General features: G+C 33.2%; 1 protein-coding gene across 1 annotated transcript in view; it reads left to right on the plus strand.

The window, feature by feature from the left end:
• The window catches only part of LOC126011813 (inactive N-acetylated-alpha-linked acidic dipeptidase-like protein 2), a 266,936-nt gene that overhangs the window by 28,713 nt on the left and 212,413 nt on the right, over positions 1-25,810 (plus strand). The window lies entirely within an intron of this gene.

Raw genomic sequence — 25,810 nt, forward strand, 5'->3', positions numbered from 1 at the left:
AAAGCAAAGGAATGGCAGAGCAGGAATAAGAGGATGAGACAAAATTGGTAATGGTAAGCAGATTTAGTTTTTTTTTTCAGATTTAGTTTTTAAGAAAATTATTAGAAGTTTAATAGAAGTATAATTTCCTTAAGACATAAATTTCAAGTTATCCAGACTTTTACATTCTTGTTTAGATTATTCAAGCTTTTTAATATTGGCCTTAGGACAAATAATGGCTTAAATGTGCTTATCTCCTAAATAAGAAGGCAAAGATAAAGTAGATATAAAATTTTCTACATTATGGGAAAGTTACAGATTTATATTTGAATCATTTTATTTAAAGTAATTATGATAAGGAAATGCTTTAAAAGTAGGAGTACATTTAAAGGAGATATAAGTTTACTTGGTAAAGAATGCATATTATAGAGAAAAGATTAAACTGACAATCTATAAGGAACTATTTTTTTTTTTTTTTTGGTTTTTGGGCCACACCTGGCGGTGCTCAGGGGTTACTCCTGGCTGTCTGCTCAGAAATAGCTCCTGGTAGGCACGGGGGACCATATGGGACACCGGGATTCGAACCAACCACCTTTGGTCCTGAATCGGCTGCTTGCAAGGCAAATGCCGCTGTGCTATCTCTCCGGGCCCAAGGAACTATTTTTGACTTATATTCTTTATGACTCCATCTGGTAACATGTAGAAAAATACACATCTTCTGGAAAATCTGTTATTTTTAGGGCAATGAAATAATCTTCTTCTTAAATTGTTAAAAAATAATAATATATAGCACTGCCTCTTCATGTGATTTGTTATCAGAAATTACTAATTCTTCTGCAGTTGAAAGTATGATATGAAGAATCACTGTTATCTATATATGTTTTTAAGTAAAAAGTAATGTGTTTGAAAATTCTGCAGTGAGTATTTGTGAACACACAGACCAAGTTGTATTTATGTGATAATTAATGTGATGGGTAATGATATAAATTGTATTTACATTTTACTCTTATGTTTGTGTAGTTTTATTTTGGTGTGGGCATGAGTCATGCACAGGACTTTCTTCTTGCTTTTCTCTTTGAGTCATTCCTGCAGGCCTAGGGGCCCATATGGGCCTAACCCCAAGTCAGCCACAATCAAGGCAAATGCCCTTGACACTATAATATTCTTTAGCCCCAAATTTTTACACTTTAAACTAAATCTAATATTGACATAAAATTCTTTTTTTTGTTGTTGTTGTTGTTATTTTTGGGTTTGGGGCCACTCCCTGAAGTACTCAGGGGTTACTCCTGAAACTGTGCTCAGAAATCACTAATAACAGGCACTAGGGATCATAAGGATGCTAGAGATCAACCCGGTTCGAAGCATACAAGGCAAATGCCCTATCCACTGTACTATTCTTACATAAATCCATTATATTTACCAAAGTCATATTCATGAAGGTACTATTATTGCTAATTTACAGAACATCAATCTAATTCTTTACTCTGTTGTAGTAAATTACTTTAGGTCTTAGCACCAGGAATTGGCAGCCAAAACTTATGTCTTAGAGTTCTAAATTTTAGCCTATATTCATAAAAACTAAACTTATTAACCTGAGAAATATTAAACTTGTTAAATACCAACCCTGACTACTGATAAATTTATATAAAATGATATTTTGTTAATTTTTATTTCATTAAGTCAAATAATAACTTGTATTATCATCATTCTTAGTCCCAGAATACTCTTTTTAAAAAAAATCATGAAAGTGTGCACATTTATGTAAATGGAACAAGATAGAGCATTTGAAAAAAGTTTTTAGACTACAAAAGATAATTATGTGGGCCCGGAGAGATAGCACAGCAGAGTTTGCCTTGCAAGCAGCCGATCCAGGACCAATGGTGGTTGGTTCGAATCCCGGTGTCCCATATGGTCCCCCGTGCCTGCCAGGAGCTATTTCTAAGCAGACAGCCAGGAGTAACCCCTGAGCACCGCCGGGTGTGGCCCAAAAACCAAAAAAAAAAAAAAAAAAAAAAAAAAAAAAAAAAAAAGGATAATTATGTTTGTAGAATCTTTTTCTGCAGTTAACTGCTTTAAACTGCAGGTCCACCTGCTGCTTGGCTGCTACAAGATTACAAGGGCTGAAGGCTGCTAGGGCCTAGTGCTGCAAGGGCCCCGTGGGGCCCAGCTGCTGGATGGGGTCTATTGCCCAACCAGGTACCCCTATATGTAGCGCCCACCCGTCCTGAACAGAGAGGTAGGGAGAGGAGAGGGATGGGAGAGAGAAGAGAGAGATGGGAGAGAGAGAGGGGGAGGAGAAAGAAAGGAGAGAGAAAGAGAGGGGGAGAGAGAAGAGAGTAGAGGAGAGAGAGAGAGAGAGAGAGAGAGAGAGAGAGAGAGAGAGAGAGAGAGAGAGAGAGAGAGAGAGAGAGAGAGAGAGAGAGAGAGAGAGAGATGGAAATTTATCAGCCAGAAATAGTAGGGGGAGGGCGGAATTTAATAAAGGAGCAGGCAACATCTCGCTGATGCTTTATCCCAGTGGTCCTCAAACTATGGCCCGCGGGCCACATATTGTATTTGTATCTGTTTTGTTTCTTCATTGCAAAATAATATCTATGCAGTGTGCATAAGAATTCGTTCATAAGTTTTGTTTTTAATGTAGTCAGACCCTCCAATGGTCTGAGGGACAGTGAACTGGCCTTCTGTTTAAAAAGTTTCCAATCCACCTGCGGACTGACAGGTGCTACTCTGGTCATTAAGTGTCCAGGGGCGGATATCCAGGTTCAACCGTCATTATAGTGGGTTTATTCATGGAGCGTGTCCAAGTAAAACTGCCATACATCAACAGATTGCCCCTTTACATGTTTTATAATTTAAAAAACTATATGTAGACTTATCCTCAGCTGTTGGTGAAGTTCAGTCAGATGATGGTCTGCAAAACTGTTGGTGGTTGTCAGCTGCACTTCTCGAGAGTTCATTTAGGTAGCTCCAAAGCCAAGAGACAGATGTAGGGAAGAAATGAAATTATGTTTAAGGAACAAAACATTAATTTTGTAACTTTTATCAAACCTATATCTAGTCTAAGAAAGTGAAAAACTCCAATCCTTTTAGAGTAAAGGGGCGACAAATTCTTTCTAGCTGCTTCTTGCTGCTTCTTGCTGATAGGGGTAAGATGTGCAGTTGTGGGGTAATCAGAACTTTTCACTTTCTGTTTTTATCTAAGATGCAAATATTCTCTATTTGAAACATTTGTCTCTTTGTCTCTTTTTTCTCTCTTTATAAAAAAATCTCTTGCTAATTTTGTCTTTTTTTTCTTTTGCTCAATTTCTTTTCTTTCTGAACCCCTTTTCTCTTTTTTGCTCAATTTCTCTCTTTTAATTATACTTATTTTTACTTTCATTTCTCTCTCCTTCATTCACTCAATATCTCTTTCTTTTCAACATTTATCTTTTTACATACATTTTTTTATTTTATTCTTTTTAATTTTTGAAATCCTGTAGAATCCCAGGTCAAATTGGCATCTGTGGGTGGGTGAGTTTTGCAGCTTTATAGCCTGCATCCCTGGCAGCCATGGGCCTTGAAGCCTTGCAGCAGCTAAGTCGCATGCGAACCTGCAGCTTAATGCAATAAATGCAGATAGGAATTCTACAATTATGTGTTTAATACTAGGAATGAGAGTGTATATAATTTTAATTGGTACTTACCACACATTTTGAATGCCATGTAATAAAATTCTTTTATAATTAATCTCATCACATTTTGTAAACTGAATTCTCTAAAATTTGGTTTTGGTTTTGGAAACGTGCAATATGATAAATATATACCATATTAAAATATATCTATATTTATATTTATGTGCTAGAATGAAAATCTAGAATATCTGCTTAACATTTTCCCTTAAATAAGTAAATAAATGACCAATGTTTTATTCACTTCATAGGATCATGAGTAAAATGAAACAAATAACTTACTTCAAATCTTAGAGTGTATTTATTATAGAAGACTATTTCTATTCTTTCTAGTCAATCATCTAGTTATATGTTAAAATTTAATAAATAAATGATGGCTTTGTATACCTCCACAATATTGTATTGAAGCAATAAAATATTACCTCCTAGACTGTAGTGTGAAAATGTAGTTTGCCTTAACCTATAAAAAAATAATCGGTATAATACAACTACCACAAGTGTGAAATTGAGAGGCTGGTTGCTAAGATTAAATTTAATATTGCCACCTGTCATATGAAAGCTGCTTTTCTGTTCATGTTGCCACTGCTTGAAGTAAGTCTTACTACATATTATAAAATAATGATTATTCTATTATTTAGGCATAGTTGAAAAGCCAGAGCAATAGCAAGTGGTAGGGTGTTTGCCTAGCAAACAGCTGATGGATCTGAGTTCAATCCCTGGCGTCCCATATGGTACCCTGAGCCAGGAATGATTTCTGAGCACATACTAGGAATTACCCCTAAACATCACCTGGTGTGACTCAAAAGCCAAAACATTTTTAAAATTTTTTTAAAAATTTAAAAACATTTTTAAAATTTTAAAAAATTTTAAAAAATTTTAAAAAAATAGACATAGTTTAACATCAGTCATGAACAAATGAAGAAAATTATGTTTTATCTTATATGATCTTATCAATTTATTCTTGAAGCTATTCATTAATAACTATATTATTAGGTAAGTAAAAATAATAGCAATACTATTTTATTCTATTTTTGTCTATACCTAGCACTTCTCAGTGCTTATTAATAGTTCTCTGCTCAGGACTCACCCTTGGTGGGGCCCTGGGGATGCTCTGTGATACTGGGGAACTTTTTGTATTGACCACATGCAAGGCAAATGCCTCTTTAAACTAAGGTCCTATTTTTTATTCTTACTTTTGATTTTACCTATAAAATTTTAATGCAATTAGGTTTCTATCTTAATTCATTTTATGTAACCCAATATAAAAGTAGGAAATATTGAAAACTTGTAATTAAATGTATTGTGAACCATAAAACTAATTATAATACATCTAATTTTGTTCTCTAGTCATTAAAAATGACTAGCAATTAGATATATACTGCCAATAACTATATGAGAATATATAAAACAGTTTTATCTTCTTTTATTCTTAAAAAACATGAGACTATATGTGCCTTGTTATTTGGGCATCTGCTTTGCTAGTGACTAAGTGTGGATTCCTTTGGCCTATCCAGCTTCCCTAAGGTAAAATCAGTTTTAGGACTTAGTAATATCCCATAAGGCCAGAGAGATATTTCAGTAGGTTGGGCACTTGCCTTGCCCAGAGCTATCCTTGGTTTGACTATTGATCCCACATATTGCCCTCAAGTCCACAGGAATGATCCCTCAGTTCAAGGCCAAGAGTAAACCCTGAGCAGCATTGGGTAAGCTCAAAACAAACAATAGACTCAGTGATATCTCAATTTTCACCAGTCAATGAACTACATTATACTTCTACAATATTATAAATTAAATACAATTTAATGTGAGAATTATAATAATGTTTTTCCTGGATTACGTCAGTAAAAGTTTAGCGATAAAACTAACCAGTCTGCGAAGCTTTTAGAATATCAAGGAGAAAGTCTGACAACTTTTAGAGAACTCTGCTTTTAAGAGAAATATTCATAGGTAGATAGAGGCTAAAATATCCACAAAATTGTCAATTAAATGTTCATCATTCTATCATATCTACTTTTATAAGAGAAAAGGTAGGTTAGATAATATGGTATAAACTGTTCCAAAAGTATCCTTTATACTTTACAACATAAAAAGCAATTCTAATTATTATAAATTTAGTCACTTGAAAAATTAATTTTTTTTAATTCAATAAGATAATTTATTTGGATAAAGACAAAGGAGAGGAAATTAAGGCAATGAAGCTCTCAGATTACAGAAGGGATCTTCCGAAGCACAATCTTTAAGGAAGACTGAAGTCCTTCCCCTTTTATACCTTTATAACCAAGGTGGGTTGGTGAGCATTGCTTATGCTTAAATAATGTGAATCTTTAAGAAGAAGGAAGCAGCCAGAGGAGTCTGAGATGATTATTTTCTGGGTCCAGATCTAGCAGGGATTATGTCATTCAGGTTACCAGGCACCATAGAGGCAAGACTGGGACCTTCCATAATAAATGATACTTTTGCTGAGGGACATGTCCCTAATCTAGCCCTGTTTATTCCTTTTAATCTACATCATGGCCCACTCTTCATCAGGGGATTCCAACTACAGCAGGGAGTAATTGAATTTTTTTTAACTTTTTTTTTGGTATTTAACTTGGCTTAAAAATGTGTAATGTGAAACACTGGGTTTACAATTCTGAAGGGAATTGCAGCTAATCTTATGAATAAAAGTATTTAGAGTCCATTCTTTATGCTACACAAGTTCTTTTTAAAATGATTTGGAGCCACTGAAATGTCTATTATTCATCTATCAAAATCTATAACACCTGAAATTTCTATATGACCTTTAGAAAACTGTATTCACCAAAGTGTTCTTTTTAGTTTCCTAATAATTTTTAAAAGAAATATTACCATGTTGAGGTAAAATAATTTTGCTTCCCTAGGACAAATTCCTGTCACAACATGAAGTAAGCAAATACAATTAGACTGAAGAAAGCTCAGCCTTAGTATTTTAGAATTTAAAGAATAACCTTAAGAATTAGCTCAGTAATTTCTTTTCCAGGGCTAGGCAATCAGAGGCCACATTTAATAGGGCTGACATGTTACTCTACAGTCTCAGCTTACCTGCCTTTGTACAGAGTATTTCTGAACACACACATTGGTAGTGCATCCATTCTACTCAGAAAGATAGATTTTTTTCCTTCATTTATATTCAAATAATTTTTCCCCACCTCAGACATCTTTGACTACAATTCACATAGGTTATCTAGCTTAGTATTTTCACACTGAGTCTTTGCCTTTTGTTCCATTACATTTTTTTTAATTTTTAAATTTTATTTTACTGTGATCTACAAAGTCCTTCATAGGTGATTTTCAGATATACAGTGAACCTGGGCCATTCCCACCACCAGTATAGACCTCCCTTGGCACCAATAAACCTGAGTGCATCCTTAACATTACTCTTTGCCCCAGGCATGCCAGTATAACAGGCCTATTTAAGTTTAGATTGTTAAAGTTTAGACCACTTTATTCTATTCTCTTTGGCTTACATATTTAGTTCTGGCCTTTTTTTTTCTCCACCACTTAAGACCACTTGGCCCTGGCCCTATTCATTCTTTTTTCCTTTCTTCTAATTTTTATATAAACATGCAGAAATATGAAGTAAAAAAAAAGTAATCCCTGTACCAAGATTCTATGAAAAAGGTGGGAGTCCTTATTTAAAAGATTAAAAAAAGAAGAGAAAACATGGGGCTGGAAAGATGGTACGAAGATAAGGTGTTTACCTTGCATGCACAAGGCCTGTGGTTGGAATCCCAGCATCCCATATGGTCCCCTGATCCTGCCAGGAGTGATTTCTGAGCATAGAGCCAGGAGCAACACCTGAGTGTGGCCTGGTGTAATTCAAAAAATAAAAAAAAAAAAAAAAAAAAAAAGAAGAGAAAAAAATAAAAAGAATGTGTACGACAATTATTTTTTAAACTATGCTCCACTTTAGAGTAATTTTCTTACTATAATTTTAAATGCTTGAATATCTTCTGTGGTTTCAAAGCTAGAATTTAAATTTTTCTATTTTTGATGTAGTACATGTTGACTTTAGGGAAAATTTTAATTATTTATTTTTATTGCTATATTAATTCTTTTTTTAATTAATATCTTTAAACATCGTGCAACTTTTACCCCTTCATCAGTGCAACGTTCTCATCACCAATATCCCAAATCTCCCTCCTCTCCACCCCACCCTTGCCTGTCCTCTAGATAGGCTTTATACTTCCTACATTCATTCACATCATTAGGATAGTTCTCAATGTAGTTATTTAGCTAACAGCACTCAACGCTTTTTGTGGTGAGCTTCATGTCGTGAGCTCGAACTTCTACCCCTCTCTCTTTTGTCTCTGAGAATTATTGCAAAAATGTCTTTCATTTTTCTTAAAACCCATAGATGAGGGAGACTATTCTGCGTTTATCTCTTTCCCTCTGACTTATTACAGTCAGCCTAAGATTCCATGTGCATCCATGTATAAATAAATTTTATAACTTTATTTCTCCTGATGGTTGCATAATATGCCATTGTGTATATGTACCACAGTTTCTTTATCCATTCATCTGTTGAAGGGCATGTTGGTTGTTTCCAGAGTCTGACTATTGTAAATAGTGCAGCAATGAATATCGGTGTGAAGAAGGGATTTTTGTATTATATTTAGTGTTCCTACACTATATATCTAGGAGTGGTATAGCTGGATTGTATGTGAGCTCAATATCCAGTTTTTGGAGGAATCTCCATATTGCTTTTCATAAAGGTTGGACTAGATGACATTCCCATCAGCAGTGAATAAGAGTTCCTTTCTCTCCATATTCCCCCCCCAGCACTAATTGTTCTCGTTTTTTTTTTGTTTGTTTTGTTTTTTTTTGGTTTTTTTTTTTGTGATGTGTGCCAATCTGCATGAGATGGTACCTCATAATTGTTTTGATTTGCATCTCCCTGATGATTAGTGATGTGGAGCATTTTTTTCATGTTCCTTTTGGCCATTTGTATTTCTTCTTTGACAAAGTGTTCATTTCTTCTCCCCATTTTTTGATGGGATTAGATGTTTGATGTTTGTTTTCTTGTAAAGTTTCTTCAGTGCCTTGTATATTTTGGATATTAGCCCTTTATCTTATGAATATTGGGTGAATAGTTTCTCCCACTCAGTGGATAGCTCTTGTATTCTGGGCACTATTTCCATTGAGGTGCAGAAGCTTCTCAGCTTCATATAGTCCCATCTGTTAATCTCTGCTGCCACTTGTTTGGAGAGTGCTGTTTCCTCCTTAAAGATGCCTTTAGTCTCAATGTCATGGAGTATTTTACCTATGTGTTGTTCTATATATCATATATATATGTATATATATACATGTATATATATCTTATGTTCAGGTCTGATATCAAGGTCTTTAATCCATTTGGATTTTACCTTCGTACATGGTGTTAGCTGGGGGGTCTGAGTTCCCTTTTTTACAAGTGGCTGGCTAACCAGTTGTGCCAACACCACTTGAAGAGATTTTCCTTGTTCCATTTAGAATTTCTTGCTCCTTTATCCAAAACTAGGTGATTTATGTCTGGGGAACATTCTCTGAGTACTCAAGCCTAATATTAATTAATTTATTTTGTCTTAAATATATTTGCTTATACTATGTATATATACATGTGGTCTTTATTGACTACAGTCTAAATATTTCTAAGCATTTTCTTCTGCTTAGGCTTCATATTGTTTTTACTTCTTTACACTGTAACTCTTTGCTGGATGCTGCTAAATATATTTTGAGGGTCACATCTGGTGACATTTTCAGGTTACTTCTGATCTGAACTTGGGTAATTCTGGGGTATCATGAGATATTGGGTTTAAAGACAGATCATCTGCTTGCAAAATATGTACTTAGATGGTTAAACTCATTCTCTGTCCTCTACTACTGAAATGTTTTACATTTGTAGGTTCATCTATATATTTTGCTCTTTACAGTGTTGTGCTGTGCTTTCTACTTACACGGATTCCTTTGTGAAAAAAAGTTTTCATTTATTTATGAAAAGAAGTGTTGTTGGTACTTCTCGCATGAACAAAAGTACTACTTAGTATGTTTCCTTATATGGCCTTTTCCAGTCTCCTCACAATGCACCCAAAATTTACTATACATCTGAAATCTCAAAGAAACCCTCATGCAGTCACCAGAGACTTCTAGTCATAAACCTTGGAAAGTTCACAGTAAGATTTATTTTTTTTATCCAAGACTCAAAACATTTTACTGAATAAAATGCAAAGGTTTTATAGTGTTTTTACCACAGATAGACTAATTTAATTCTTGTAAGTAAATCAGGAATGGAAGAAGATATCTTTGTGTCACTTGAATGTAAGACTTCACATAGAAATTTTATAATTTTCACCTTACAGAAAGAAACATGTTTTCAACAGTCTACAAAATTTAATGCCTGATTATGCTATTGGCTAAATCGGTAAGATTTTTGGCTGTATAGTTTACATTGTACAATTTGTTTCTACCATTATGAATAGGCCACTTATGATCAAGTTGAATATGTTAGTAAATGTCACAAATCATTGTGGTTGAAAATGTGGATTTGTACACAGATTACCTAGGTCCAAGTTTTGAACTCATTACTCAATAACTCATTGCCTTGACAACTTACTCAACCTCTCACATTTTACTTTTTCTTTTTGGTTGGGGTGGGGAATTCCCAGAGGTGTTCAAAAACTATCTCTAACTTGGCTTGCAGGGTTTGTTCCCAGGTATACTCAGAAGACTGCATGTTACTGTTAATGGTGTCAGGAATTGATCACAGGAATGCTGCATACAAAGTGTGTGCCCTACTCCTTTGAGCCATCTCCCTGGTACAAAATTACTATTTCTTATTTGTAATTACGGATAAGTGTGACATCTATTAAAAATTATTGTGAGGAATTAATTAGCTCATATATATTTGCATATGTATATATAAAGTGCTTAAAACACTATCTGCCACATAATACTTAAGTCCATATTATTAATTCCATTCCAAACTATGAACTACTTTGATATCTTACATGTTTTGATTTAAGTTAAAACTTCCAGTAACAGTTCTCTTACTATCTCTTTTTTAATGAATCTTCCTCAAAGATATGTCTGGTTGGGTACGCATTATGATCGATGTATATTTAAGAAAACTTTGTATTTCTCAATAATTAGCAATTGATTTTTCTGTGTAGTACAAATTCAACTGATTGTTGGAGAGTTGTATACAGCAGGAAAATAAACCTTTTCTTTAAGAAAACCTATAAAGTTATTTCAAAGTATGCATTTTACATCATTTTTTTATTTTCCCATAAATATCTTCTTGATTCCACCTACACTGTGACCTTAGTATGTATACATACCAAAGCAGAGCCATGTATTTCTGAGCAGTATTGCCCCCAAACTCACAACGTGAAAATTACAACAGAAACCTTTCACTAGTTTGACATTTTTCTGCAGCAGTATCCAGAGGATATTTAACTTTCTGTTTTATCGTTTTTAGGTCTCATTTTTCTGTTTGGTCTGAAAATATTGCATAACCAAAAAGTCTATTTTTTTAACTGAAAGTTCTCTATACAGAATCTGCAGCATTCTTTTAATATAACACCTGATTTGGCTTATGGAAAGGAGGAAAATGAAGGACTTACCATCTTTCAAAATGAGTGCAGCCTTCACTGCAGAAATCAATGCCTTCTTTTTATATATTCAGAAGTAATATGTTTAGTGATAAACTATATGCTGTGATAATAAAGCTTTATAATGTTTTATGAATCTCGGAAAAGCACATTGTCAGTGTCTATACAAACTAGATTTTACTGCATATCTTTTCTTACCATATATTCCATTTTATGAAAATATTGTACCTCAATAACAAGCAATTGAATAAGCAAAGTTTATTTTTAAATTATTTTTATTTAAAGCATTGTGATTTATAAAATTATTTATAGTTAAGTTTTTAGACATAAAACTTTTAGCACCAATCCCACCACCAGTGTCAATCTTCTTCCAGAATATCCCAAGAGTCCATTCCATACCTCCTCCCAGTCCCAGTCTGCCATTATAACAGGCACATTTTTAAGTTATGTTGTTAAATTTTGGGTCTTCTATTTCATTGTTGTTGACTCCATAGTTTGGATATATAGTTATATTATTCGTAAATACCAACAAAGTACCCGAGTCCCCTTGACCCCTGTCCCTCATTATTTTCCATTTCTTTTTCATCCTCCACTCAATTTCTGTCCTTCTCCTCGCTATACTTTGGAGCAAGAGTGTTCTAGACAAATTCAATTTAAACTATTATGTGCATTCATGCAGTTATTTTAAATACCCCATATAAGTAATTTCATCCTATATTTATCATTCTTCTGGTTTACTTCATTTAATATATATTTAGTTCCATTTATGTTCCAATAAATTGCATGATTGCTTCATCATTTATTTTTAAATCTTTATATGTCTTCTGCTAGTATTTTAATTTATAAGATTAGATAATTAATAAAGGCTACTTTTTATATATAACACTAGTTTACATACTAGATAAATTAGATATATATTTTATTAACATTATATAAAATGTTTAAAGCACAGTTTATATTAAACTAATAGAAATGTTTGGGGTTTTTTTTGTTTTGTTTTTGGGCCACACCCATTTGATGCTCTTTGGTTACTCCTGGCTAAGCGCTCAGAAATTGCCTCTGGCTTGGGGGGACCTTATAGGATGCTGAGGGATAGAACCGAGGTTCTTCCTTGGCTAGTGCTTGCAATGCAGGCACTTTACCTCTAGTGCCACCTCACCGGCCACAAGAAATGTTTTATCATTGCAGAGAACATTTTTGCTAATCTATTATTCTTAGGCAAAACTAATAAATACTTGAATGTCCATTTTTATAATTTTTATTAATATAACAGTGTAAGAAGTTTTTAAGTTTTAAGTCATACAAGTGGCTTAAATTTAAAATGTTTAGTGTCATTTATAGTATGTTTGTATAATATATGCATACTATATAATATATAATATATTATGCTTGTATTTGTATATTGTGTATATAATTAATGCGTATGTATGTTTACCATTTATATAGTATATGTATTGCTTGAATTTTAATCCTATTGCTTGTATTTTAATTCTTTTGAATTCGGTCTTCCAAAAGTCAAATTGATTAGTTTAGATGTTTAGAAATCAGTTATCAAAGATGATAATTGAGTAGTAAAATATAGTGTGAATAGGATTTGAATAGAATTAGAGTGTGTGTTTTTCCTTGATTTCTGGCTTATTTTTGGAGCAACAGATGATTACAGATTTGGGACAGTAAGAACAACAGCAGGTACTGGCAGCAGCAGTTCAATTCTGAGACCACTGATGCCAACTGTCAGTGAGACGGGATTGCTCTATTTTGAAGGATGATCCTGAGTGCCCTAGTTTTTTTATTAACCCACTTAATACCATACTGCTAACTTACTCTTCTCTTGGACTAACTGCTGTGTCTTGTCCTATCTTTGATACAAAATCTTAAATGTTTGTACTGAAAGCTGTTAATTTCGGATATGGGTACCACAGGAGGGGAGCACCTTAGAGAACTGAAGTACTGTTATATTTTCTGCCTTCCAGGATAAAAGCATGCTGTTTGGATAAGAACTGAAAATAGTTCAAGGGAAGAGTCCTAGATAAAAATAGATAAATCAATGAAGTCAAACAGAAAGAATCTATTAAAATGTTTTTATGTAATATTATACTATTTAGTACTTCTTTTAGAATAGAAGAAACTTGAATTTAAATGCATGTCAGGTGATCCAAGATAAAACTTTTTATACTTATTAAGTATGCATTTATGGACAGTATATTTAGAATGTATTTCTTTGGCAACACAGTGATTTATTTTTATTTATATACTCAGTTCTAATTTGTTGTTTACTGAGTGGCACTGGCTTAAAGGAATGAAAAATATTGATATGTTTTAGGAGCAAAATTTACTACATAAATGGAAAATTTTAAATCTTCCATATTAAATTTGCACTGTTTTACATTTTCTAATAAATAACTAAGCTGTTCTACACAAAATTAAGAAAAAGCCAATAATCCAGCAAGATAATGTTTATAAGATATAGGCTTTTATAAAATATCCCTCTTTGAACAAAACTGCTGTGACATTTGCATATTGTATTGCAAGACATGAATACTGAATTTAAAAATCATATTTAATTTATTCTTATCTACATGTAATTTCTCATTATTCTCTTTAAATGTAGCAGATTTAAAACTTGTTTTCTATTTTTAAATATGTTTCTACTGAATAAAAATAGAAATTGGCAAACAAACTCAATGCTTATTTTTGCTTCTGGAATTAAATTTTATTGCATTTTAACAATGCTCATTTAATTACTTGATGCAGCTAATTTTAGAAAAATAATTATTTGTGTTGTTGTAACAGAGAAAATAGATCCTGTGAAATTATTTGTTATCTGATATTTACATAAAAATTTTAAATTATAAAATCATATACATTTTAAAAATTTATTAGGGAATATATATATTCTTTCTTTTTCCCAATTTAAAATCAGAAATAATGAGGACAAAAATATCTTAAAAATTACCAAATTAGGGGCCAGAGTGGTGGAGCAAGTGGTAAGGCATCTGCCTTGCCCATGCTAGCCTAGGCCAGACCACAGTTTCAACCCCCAGTGTCCCATAGAGTCCCCCACACCAGGAGCATTTTCTGAGCACATAGTCAGGAGTAACCCCTGAGCGTCACTGAGTATGGCTCAAAAAGCAAACAAACAAAAAAAATGAATTAATCTGCTTCTATATATTTGTGATACTGAGAAATTTTTTCTAGATTATTATATGTGCAAGTCATGCTACTCTCTTTCAAGCTATATCCTCAGGCCATTCATAGCACTTTAAAAATAATTTAAATTTGTGTGGGGTTACAGATGGCTGTGCTAAGGGCTTTACTCATGCCTCTGTGCTCAAGGAATACTGCTAGAGATAATTGGGATCAAACCGGTATCTACTAATGCATAGCAAGTATCTAACCCAGATATTTACCCTCTGACCCTCAGCTATATTTTTTATATTAAACCATTTTTACTCAGGTAGCAGAATTTATTCTGTTCATCTTACTTTTTATAATCTCAATATCTTCACACACAGTAGACCCTACTTCCCTCCACTATTGTTCCAAGATCTAACAAAGCCAATTCACCCATCACCCACTCCTTATAAGCTCTGCTATATTGACAAATCTTTAGTTCTAATAATTTTGACAATTTGTCCTATTTTCTTGTTTCTTTTTTAATATTGCATATCAGACATATGTGATGAGATAATGATGAGAGTTCCTAAATGATAGACTAAGTCACATTTTTTAAAAAAATTTACAGACATATAAATGTGAAAGTTATTGTTATTAATAGTTTGGTGCGAATACATTATAAAAGTTATATATAAATTCTACAAATAAAAAATTTAGTTAGAATAAAAAGAAATAAGGGGCCAAAGAATAGCACAATGGTTAGGTGTTTGTCTTGCATGAGGCCAGTACAAGACGGACCCCAGTTTGAATCCCAGCATCCCATATCATTCCCCAAACCTGCCAGGAGTGACTTCTGAGCCCAGAGCTAGTAGTAACCCCTGAGTGCTGCTGGTTGTGACCCCCCAAACAAAAAGAATAGAGAGAAATAATAAAAAAGTATGGTATATCTGAAAAGGGCTATAAATGTAAAAATATATTTTATCTTAAAAAGGCATATTGGGAAATACCTTATTATTGGTACTTCTTAAATATCAATAGTTTAGTTTAAAGTTGGGGAAAGTAATGGCTCCCATCTTTTATTTTCCCAAGGATTGCTTTAGTTATTCATGGTTTTTTATTGTTCGAAATGAATTTTAGGAATGTTTGGTCAACTTCCTCAAAATATGTCTTGTAGTGATTGCATTCTATCTGTACAATGCTTTGGGAATATAACCATTTTTAATGATGTTGATCTTCCCAATCCTTGAGCAGGGTAAATGGTTCCATTTCCTATATCTCTTTCATTTCTTGAAGAAGTGTTATATAGTTTTCTTTAAATAGATTTTTCACCTCTGTATTTAAGTTGACACTGAAGCAATTGATTTTCTGAGACACAATTGTAAAAGAGATCTTTTATTTTTTAAAGTCTTTTTCTTTTCTTTCTTTATTTGTATATATAGAAGCCATGGATTTCTGCATGTTAATTTTGTAGGCTGCCACTTTACTATACAAATCTATTTTTTCCCTAGGAGCTATCAGTAGAGGCTTTTAGGATTTTCTAAATATATTACCAATATAATTTAAAAACAGTAACTGACTTCTTCCTTTCTTATCTGGAAGCCCTTGATGTATTTTTCTTGCCTGATTGCTCTGAAGTACTTCCAGTACTTTATTGCATATTAGGGGTAGACTTGTTTGGGCCTGATTTTTTAGGAAAGGCTTTTAGTTTTACCCCTTTGTGTATAATATTTGTCATGGGCTATAACCACCATGGTCTTGACTATATTGAGAAAAGTTCCTTTCAGCCCCACCTTTTTAATGAGTGAGTGATCTACCTTGTTAAATGTCTTATCTGCATCTGCTGATATAATCACATAATTTTTATTTTTTCTTCTATTGATATGCTATATTATATTTATTGTCTTGCACACATTTAATCATCCTTGCATCTCTAAAGGAATCCTAATTGGTCATGGTATATGATCTTGATGAGCTGTTGTATTCTATTTGCTAGTATTTTGTTGAAGATTTTCACATCTGTATTCACCAAGGATATTGGCTGATAATTCTCACTTTGTGTGTGACATCTCTGTCTTCTTTTGGTATTAGGGCAATGCTAGCTTCATAGAAACTATTAGGAAGTGTTTTCTTCCTTCGATTTCCTGGAACAGCCTGAGATGGATTGGCAGTAGGTCCTCTTAAAATGTTCGAAAGAATTCACTAGTGAATCCATCTGGGCTTGGGTTTTTGTTTTAGGGAAGTCTTTTGATTAGCATTTTAATTTTCTCAGTAGTGGCATTTCTGTTAAGGTATTCCAGATCATCTTGTTCTAACCTTGGAAGGTTATAGAAGTCCTGGAATTTTTTTTATTTCCTCCAGCTTCTCGTTTTATGCCATAAACTTTCTCAGAGTAATATCTGATTACCTTATGAATTTCTGTAGAATCTGTAGTAACATCCCCCTTTTCATTTCTGATTCGGTTTATTAAATTTCTCTCTTTCTTTCTTTGTTATTCTTGCTAAAGAAACACCACCATTAGAATCATGAGTAAGTGCCATACTCAATGTCAAGTGCTGACTTTGCTTTGCCTTTTAAAGGACTTCCCTTTAGTTCAAATTAGCTACAAATTCCCTTAGCTTCTGTGTATTCACAAAGCTCTGTATTGTATCTTCAACTCTGAATGCTAATCAAGCTGATATAGTATTTTTGGTTGCATGTTAATTTTACTGAGTCTTTGTATGTCACTGTAGTTTTATTTTATTTTATTTTACTTTATTTGTTTACTTATTTATTTGGGAAGCACACCCAGTGGATCTAAGGGGTCACTCTTGTCTCTGCACTCAGAAATCGCTTCTGGCAGGCTCAGTGGCCATATGGGGTTCTATTAATTGAACCCAGTTTGTCCCAGGTCGGCAGTTTGCAAAGCAAATGTCCTACCTCTGTGCTATTGCTCCGGCCCCCTCACTTTAGTTTTAAATAAGATATTCCCAATACATCTTCAAACTCATCCAACAACTAAAGAAACATACATTTCAAGCACACTAGTGATATTCAAAAAAGAGTGCTAGAATCACTTTATTAAAAAATAGATATTTGGAGGGGGCAGGAGCTATATATAGCTCAGCAGTAGGGCATTTGCTTTGCACACTGCCAACTTTGGATGGACACAGGCTCAATTCCTGGCATCCCGTGATGTTCTCCATGCCTGCCAGGAACGATTTCTAAACACAGAGCCAGAAGCGAACCCTGAGCGCTGCCAGGTGTGACCCAAAAGCCAAAAAAAAAAAGACATTTAGAATATGGGAAATAATTTCAGTGTATATTTATGTAAAACATGAAATGTAATTCATAGACATAGTTGCATATTTAAAGTCACACTGTTTATTTTAATAATTCCAATTTTAATAGGCTAATAAAAATAAAATAATAGTTCACATATGCTCGTGTTGTTTTACTCTATGAGATGGTGAGCTATGAGTACCTTAAAATACAGCAAGATAGAGGCCGGCGAGGTGGCGCTAGAGGTAAGCCTTGCCAGTGCTAGCCAAGGAAGGACTACGGTTCGATCCCCTGAAGTCCCATATAGTCCCCCCAAGCCAGGGGCACTTTCTGAGCGCTTAGCCAGGAGTAACCCCTGAACATCAAACAGGTGTGGCCCCCCCAAAAAAAAAAACAAAAAAAATACAGCAAGACATTTAATGGATCATGTGTATTGGTTTCACCTACTGTAGATGAGACTTCATTATATCATTATAAGTGCAAAACAATTGTGAAGTTTTTCATATTATGCTAAATAAATCTGTCATAATTAATTTTAAAAAGGTAATTAACTACATTTAGTTTACTTCCAAGCCAAGCAGCAGATGCACCCTCTATGTATTTTATTATGATAGAGGTGATATGAGTTTAATTATGCATATAATTTAAGTCAATTTTTATTTTACTTTGGGGATTTTGCTTTTTCATTTTAGGTAGTAATATTTTAATGTCTTGAATGTCTATTATCACTATTGTGAATAGGATTAATTGAATTAAAAATAATACTTTGTTATGTAATAAACTTACTAAAAGAGTTGCCATGTATGGGACCTGAGAATATTACAGAGGGTAGGAAGCTTGCGTTGCACATTACCAACCTGGATTTGACCCTCAGTGTCCCATATGGTTCCTTAAGCCTACCAGGTGTGATTCCTGATTTCAGAATAAAGAAAAATCCCTGAGCATTACTAGGTGTTTCCAAAAAATAAATAAACAGAAATAAACAAATCAAAATAGATTTGCAATATATATATTGACTGAATTTATTTGTCTGGGGTATTTGGTTTTTTTGGGGGGTATATGTCAGTGTTCAGAGTTTACAATTGGAAAACCCTAGAAATTATCCCTGTTAGGGTTTGAGGGACCATATGTAGTACTGGGAATCAAGTCTGGTCAACTGTGTGCCGGGCAAAAGTCAAACCCACTGTATTATTTGTTGCTCCAGGCCTATATTGAACAAATTCATTACTGAATCTATAAACACAGATGGATTCAAATGAAAGACAAAGATACTTTTGCTTAGCATAATATTTTACGAGTGGTAATTCTTTCATAGATCTCAAATAGATTTGAACATTCACCTATTAATTAAATGGCATACCAATTATTTGCTATGTATTCTTTTAGTTTTAATTATATAAGGTAGAGCTCCTGCATTTTCTGCCTATATTTTGGAAAATAATAATTTAGTAATTTTAATTTAGTATTCTAAATACTCAAGTTTCAGCAGCATAGCATGGAATGGTTTTAATATTTTAATATTAAATAATTCAATTTTAATAATTAATGTTCAATTATTTTAATATTCAAATGTCAATATTCAATTTTTTACGTGAAATACTCTTTTGAAAGTACTCAATACCTGAGATAAATAGCATTTATTAAAGAATAGGGATCATAATTTAGAGATACAACCAATGGGCAATTCAGAGAAATATCAGTGTGATTCTATGGAGAAGTTTGAACAGACAAGGCAAGAAGATGGTCTGATGTTAGTTCATTATGACAATTTTGGGTGAGTTCCCAGCTCCATTTGACTGTCCCTGGTGGGTGACAGTTTCCCAGTTGAAGGCTTTAGTGTAAAGGCCTGCTGCCAGATAACTAGATGCCACTTTTTTCTTGTGGTCTCTGAATTGCTGAGTCAGGATGCTTAATTTTTGCCTAAAAGTCCTAACATGACAGCTTTGAGACAGGATGGAATCTGTTTTACTCAAAGCAGTTTTATAAAGTAGTTTCTATAAAATAAAATATAGAGGCTCTTGAATGCTTAGCAAGTCCCTAGAGAAAGAATCCATAGAAATCTTCCTGCAGATACTAATCAGACACTTGATTTTGTTAATTTCACTCATCTTATGTATATGGAATAATAAAATATCCTAAAATTTATATGGCAATTAATATGTTGTTTTTCTTTTAAAGGGTTCTTTTACTTAATATAATGTTGTAGCTGTGTCATTACCATTTCTTCTTAAGGCCAAATTGCTCTTCATTATTCAGGTACATTGTATTTGACTTTTATCATTTATCATTGAAATGATTTTTCCAGTACAAAGTTAGTCAGTATTTCTGCTTATTGGATATATATATACAAATGTAAGAGAATCCAAGAAAATTTGCTCCCAACAGTTGTTTTGACTATGTAATATATCAGAAAGTTTTCATCTGACAAGTTCTCAGTAAATACTTTTGGGAGGTCAAGGCTGATGTTGTCTTGGGTTATACCTATCTCTACAGTAATGAATTACTGCTGGAATTGCTCAATGCAGGTTAGCAACATGCACGGTAAGTGCCCTACATAATGGCTCACAGTAATTTTTTTACTTTATTTTAGTATTGCCATATTGAAGATTTGAACGAGATTATTTTGAGACAGAATATCCATTTATTTTTTTATAAATAGGTCTAAAGTTTCCTTTTTTAACAAAACAATTTTGCTATGTTCTTTAGTTTTCCTTTCTCTTTGATCATGAATATATTTTTATAAGGTATGTATTGGACAGCCAGAAAAATTATAGGGTGCTTATCTTTCACAGACCTGTATTAAATCCCTGGCACCATATATAATCTCCAGAGCTTCCCTGAGCACAGAACCATGAGTAAGCCCTGAGCACTCCCTCATATGACCCTATATATAATATATTATATATTATATGTACATTATATGTACACATATGTATAATGTTTTTTCGTAGTATATATTCCAGTGACGTTCAAGGGTTACTCCTGGCTATGTGCTCAGAAGTCGCTCCTGGCTTGGGGGACCATATGGGACGCCGGGGGATCGAACTGCTGTCCCTCCTAGGCTAGCGCTGGCAAGGCAGACACCTTACCTCTAGCACCACCATGCTGGCCCCTATATTCCAGTTTCTTAAATTTGAGATTGGGCAACTGAATTAACAGTGAAAATGTCAAGCAAGATGACTTTCAATGAATTCTGACAAGGTGTCAATACTGGCACAAGTTTTCTATAACTAAAACTTTTTACTAGTCATTTTTCACTTTATTAATTCAATTAGAAATCAAAATGTTAATATGCCAATAGTTTCTAAGCTAAAGTAATTTAAAGAACCCATAAAACCTTTGTTAACACCTTAATAATCAGTCTGTGCAAGCTATCACCTATAGATTAATAAGTAAGTGATCTTTTTATTTTCTCTTTTAGTTCAGCTATAACATAATTCTCCTTTCCGATACTAATGCCATATATAGTTGTGCAACTTAATTTGAAATGTAGCAGTATCTTCCTTCTCTATTGTGTTTTAGCACAACTTTCTAAACTACTATGCTATCCACCTCAAGGCTCCAGAATATTTCTTTTTGACAATTGATTCTTTTTAATAATTTGATTCTAACAAAAATCTTTGAATCCTTGGATCAACCATATTGGAAAATATTCAGTTTAATAAATTCTATCTTATATTTATTATAGATTAATATTCTAAATCAGGGAGCTAGAGCAAAATATTATAATGGATAGTTTACTTATTTGTAACCAGATTCGATCCCTAGAACAACATATAGTCAGTCCCCAAAGCAAGACAGGTCTAATTCCTGAAATAGGGCAAGCCTGAGTACTGTGGATTATCTCCCAACTTTACCATAAGAAAATTGAGTCAATACTTAATAAATGTCATGTAACTACCAAATTAGCATATTTGTTATTATATTTATTATTATCAGAAAGAGTAATAAAACAACAGAGAAAAATGAAAAAGAATGTAAGAGAAAGAAGAAAACAAGAAGTGAGAGGAAGGAAGGAAGGAAGGAAGGAAGAAAGAAAAAAGAAAAAAGAAAGAAAGAAAGAAAGAAAGAAAGAAAGAAAGAAAGAAAGAAAGAAAGAAAGAAAGAAAGAAAGAAAGAAAGAAAGAAAGAAAGAAAGAAAGAAAGAAAGAAAGAAAGAAAGAAAGAAAGAAAGAAAGAAAGAGAGAAAGAGAGAGAGAGAGAGAAAGAAAGAAAGAGAGAAAGAGAGAGAGAAAGAAAGAAGAAAGAAAGAAAGAAAGAAAGAAAGAAAGAAAGAAAGAAAGAAAGAAAGAAAGAAAGAAAGAAAGAAAGAAAGAAAGAAAGAAAGAAAGAAAGAAAGAAAGAAAGAAAGAAAGAAAGAAAGAAATGAGAGAAAGGAGAGAAAAATGAGAGAAAGGAGAGAAAGAAATGAGAGAAAAGGAAGGATTTGAGGAAGAGGGGAGGAAGAAAGAGGGAAGATCAGCGAGATAGAAAGGGAGGAAGGTGTTTAAATAATAATAAAAAAAAAGAAGCCTGACGAGTTAACAGAGCAGGCAGGCTTTATAGGCAGCCAACACGGATTTGGAACACAGCATACCATATGGTCCGCCTAGCCCACCAGGAGTCATTTTAAAGTGCAGAGATAAAGTAACCCCAATAAACACTGGGTGTGTCCCAAAAACAAAACAAAAAGATTTAATAAAGGAGAGTAATATTATTTAATACAAAAATTGGTATGAGTTTCATATTAAATATGGAGATTGAATATTCACACATGTATTAGATTTTCTGAAAATCAATAAATTTTCTTTTAGTTGTTTAATTAATGAAACCATTATGAGTTACACGTTTTTCACAGTTGTATTTCAGGCATTTTTTGACAGTGAATTAAGGCCATTTTCACCATCAGTGTTGACCTCCCTTCACTATCATTCCCCACATGCATCCCATATCTCTACCCTTAGCCCTAGGACTCCTGATGTGATAGATCCATTTTGTATTTAGCTTGTTATAGTTTGGGTCTCTTTATTCTATGGTTGTTGACTTTGGCTTGGGTATTTAGATATGACCTTTGTTTTCCCATTCTATACTCCTGAGACCCCTTGGCCCCTGGACCCTATCCAGTTTCTTTTCTTTTCTCAATTTGTAGGAAGACAGAAATGGGAAGCAGAACAAAACGATTCAAGTTCTAAGGTTCTATGAAAAAGACGGGAGTCTCTATCTAAATTATAAAATTAATTAAAAGAAGAAAAGTACAAAGGGGAGGGGCAATTTTGCAAATGTTTTTATTTTAATTTTTATTTTTTTGCATAGGCACAGCAAACGTTGGAAAAATTAAAAAGGAAATTTCATTGGCACAAGATATACAGGGTATCTCCACCCATGAAGTATACTGTCATGAGACTAACTACAGGCTCCAGGCATGTTGGTTGTCCAACCTCAAGGTCTCTCTTTATGGGCCCAGAAAAAATTCTGCTCAGTCAAGGTTGTCAATGTCAGTCTTCTGTAGTTAGAGATCTTGGTTGTGGCACAGATCCTAGGAATAAATATTTCTTTGTGGTTTCAGGAAAAGTTCTGCTCAGTCTTCCGTAGAAATCTTCTGTAATTAGAGATTTGGTTCTTGCACAGATCCTAGTATGGAGCATCTTCTGATTTTATCTTACCATTAGATGGTGAGGTAGGGAAACCTGCACTTAAATGAAGTTATTACTGTTTCCTCATTTTCAGCATGTCTTATAAACCTACCCTGGAGCAGGATTGTGACAGGGTGAATTTGGGGCCTCCCCAGGGGGAGTTTGGTTCCTGGTGCTTGTACTGTGTTCCAATGTTGGGATCATAGGTTCAGGGTTGGACCGTTGATGTCTGATCCATTGAGGCCTGTCAAGACTCCAATAACTCCAGTAAGAGTTTTATTAGTGAAGGCCGGAGCATTAGCAAAGTGGATGGGCTTTTGCCTTGCAAATGGCCTACCCAGGTTCTATTCCTGGAATCTTATATGGTCCCCCAAGCCTGCCAGGAGCAATTTTTTAGTGCAGAGACAAGAGTAGCCTCTGACTGCCCAACTGCCCAAAAAATAGTTTTATTAGAATATTGTCTCCTAAATTTGCTTTTATTTTAAAATTTAAAAACATTATTTTATATTTTAGTTTTTCTTCCTTGAATGTATTTTTATTTTATTATTATTTTTATTTTTATAGTGTATAACACTATATTTTAATTTTAGCATAAATAGCTATATGAATATATAAGTGTAATGGTACGTCTACAATATAAAATTAGAAATACAAAGTTAAGGCTCAATTTTTCAGTACTCTTTAAAATTGGTTTTCTTTTGTGTTTTCTAACATAGTCTCATCTTATATATTTCTAACATATTCTCAAGATTTTTATTTTGTATTGCCCCACAATCTATATGCTGACATAGTCAACTGTTATTTTTAATATTTAAATAATCTTTTTTAATATCCATTTAATTTGAGAATAAAAAATATCAATTATGCTTTGCTCTCTACAGATCTGTGATTATGTCTAAATCTCTAAAAATCTTTGTTAAGTCCTTACGTGTCAAACATATTCTTCTTAGTGTGTTGTAGGTAACACTCTTTTCCCTTAAGGAAATGTTTGAAGTCACAGAATATGATACTGAGAAAATATGCTTTAACCTGACCACCTGACATAAAATTTTCTTTTTATCTTCTCATTTTCAAGGACATTGACCTTCAGATCCCAGCCTAATTCTTAATACAATCTATAGCTGCATTATATGTAAAATAGGAATTTGAGTCATATTTAATTTGTTCACACAAATGTAAAATCAACATTCATTTCTCGTTTTTATATTTAGAACAGTCACTAGAAATTACTTCTATCACAAAAATAAGTGAACTAATTGAATCATAAACACAACAATTTCTACTTTAATTATTTGGGTTGTTATGAAGATTTCTTATTATAATAGTAAAAACAGGGCCTGAGCATAGCACAGCAGGTAGGGCATTCTCCTTGCAAGCAGCCGAACTGGGTTTGACTTCATGGGGTCTACAGGGCCTGCTAGAAGTGACATCAGAGCTCACAGCTAAGAGTAACCCTTAAGTACTGCTGGGTGTGTCCCCAAAACAAAGCCAACAAAACAGTAAAAACAAAATGGGGTAGGATTTGGATAAGGACTGAGAATATAGTATTACCATATATACTCGAGTATAAGCTGACCCCACTAACTTTACCCTAAAAACTGGGAAAACCCGAAAAGCCAAAAAAAATTTAATATAAAAGCTAAAATAAAATAAAAATGTCCTTTAGCACAGTAGCTTTTAATGTAGTTATTTATATTTTATAGTCTCTGGATCATGTTTACAATGTAGTTTAGTCTAATTAGCTTATGGTCAACAGTATCTTTAATTAAAATTATTGGTAATCTGTCCCCTGCAGCATTTCATTAAATATGTTTATGATTCCAGGATGATTATCCTAATGAATAGGGTGATACAAACTAACATTAAGCACAAATGAAATATAACATTCATCAGGGAAAAGATTTGTATTTTTACAGAGAATGTTCTAGGCTTAAAGAATAAACCATATTAATAATATGATAATGTATTTTTAAATTTATATTCATAGGAATTATTTAAATATTTTTAGTCCTTATAATTAGTGATGAAGTCTAGGGTGTAAGAAGGAAATCTTAAATAATATGAACATTTTATAGAAAACTAGATAAAATTTCAATAATAATGTGCTAACACACTTATTTGTTTATGCTCAAAAGCAATGGTTAGAAGTCACCAACAATTTGATTTCTCTATCATTTATGAGCAATACAGAGAAATCAAACTAAGGTTCATTTCTATTACTCTTCCAACTGAATATATCAAGTTACAGAATGTTTATTTTCATTACCTATGATTTAACTGTTTCTATTTTCATATAGGATTTTTTGAAATAGCTATAAATTAACACAGCCTGAATATATATATCGACAAATGTATGTTTATCAAAACTTTAAGGTTAGAACATATAATATCTAGCAATGTCTATCAATACTTTTTAAATGACACCAGAGACTTACCAAAAATTGTAATTCTAATATCTGGTATTTTATTTCAATCATCATAGTCTTTTCTAAGACACAATTCTAAAGGAAATAATAGTTTTTATTCTACTTTTGTTCTAGTATCTGTATATAGATAAACAATTGACTTT

Source organism: Suncus etruscus, chromosome 6 (genome assembly GCF_024139225.1).
Source record: "Suncus etruscus isolate mSunEtr1 chromosome 6, mSunEtr1.pri.cur, whole genome shotgun sequence".
Lineage (NCBI taxonomy): Eukaryota > Metazoa > Chordata > Mammalia > Eulipotyphla > Soricidae > Suncus > Suncus etruscus.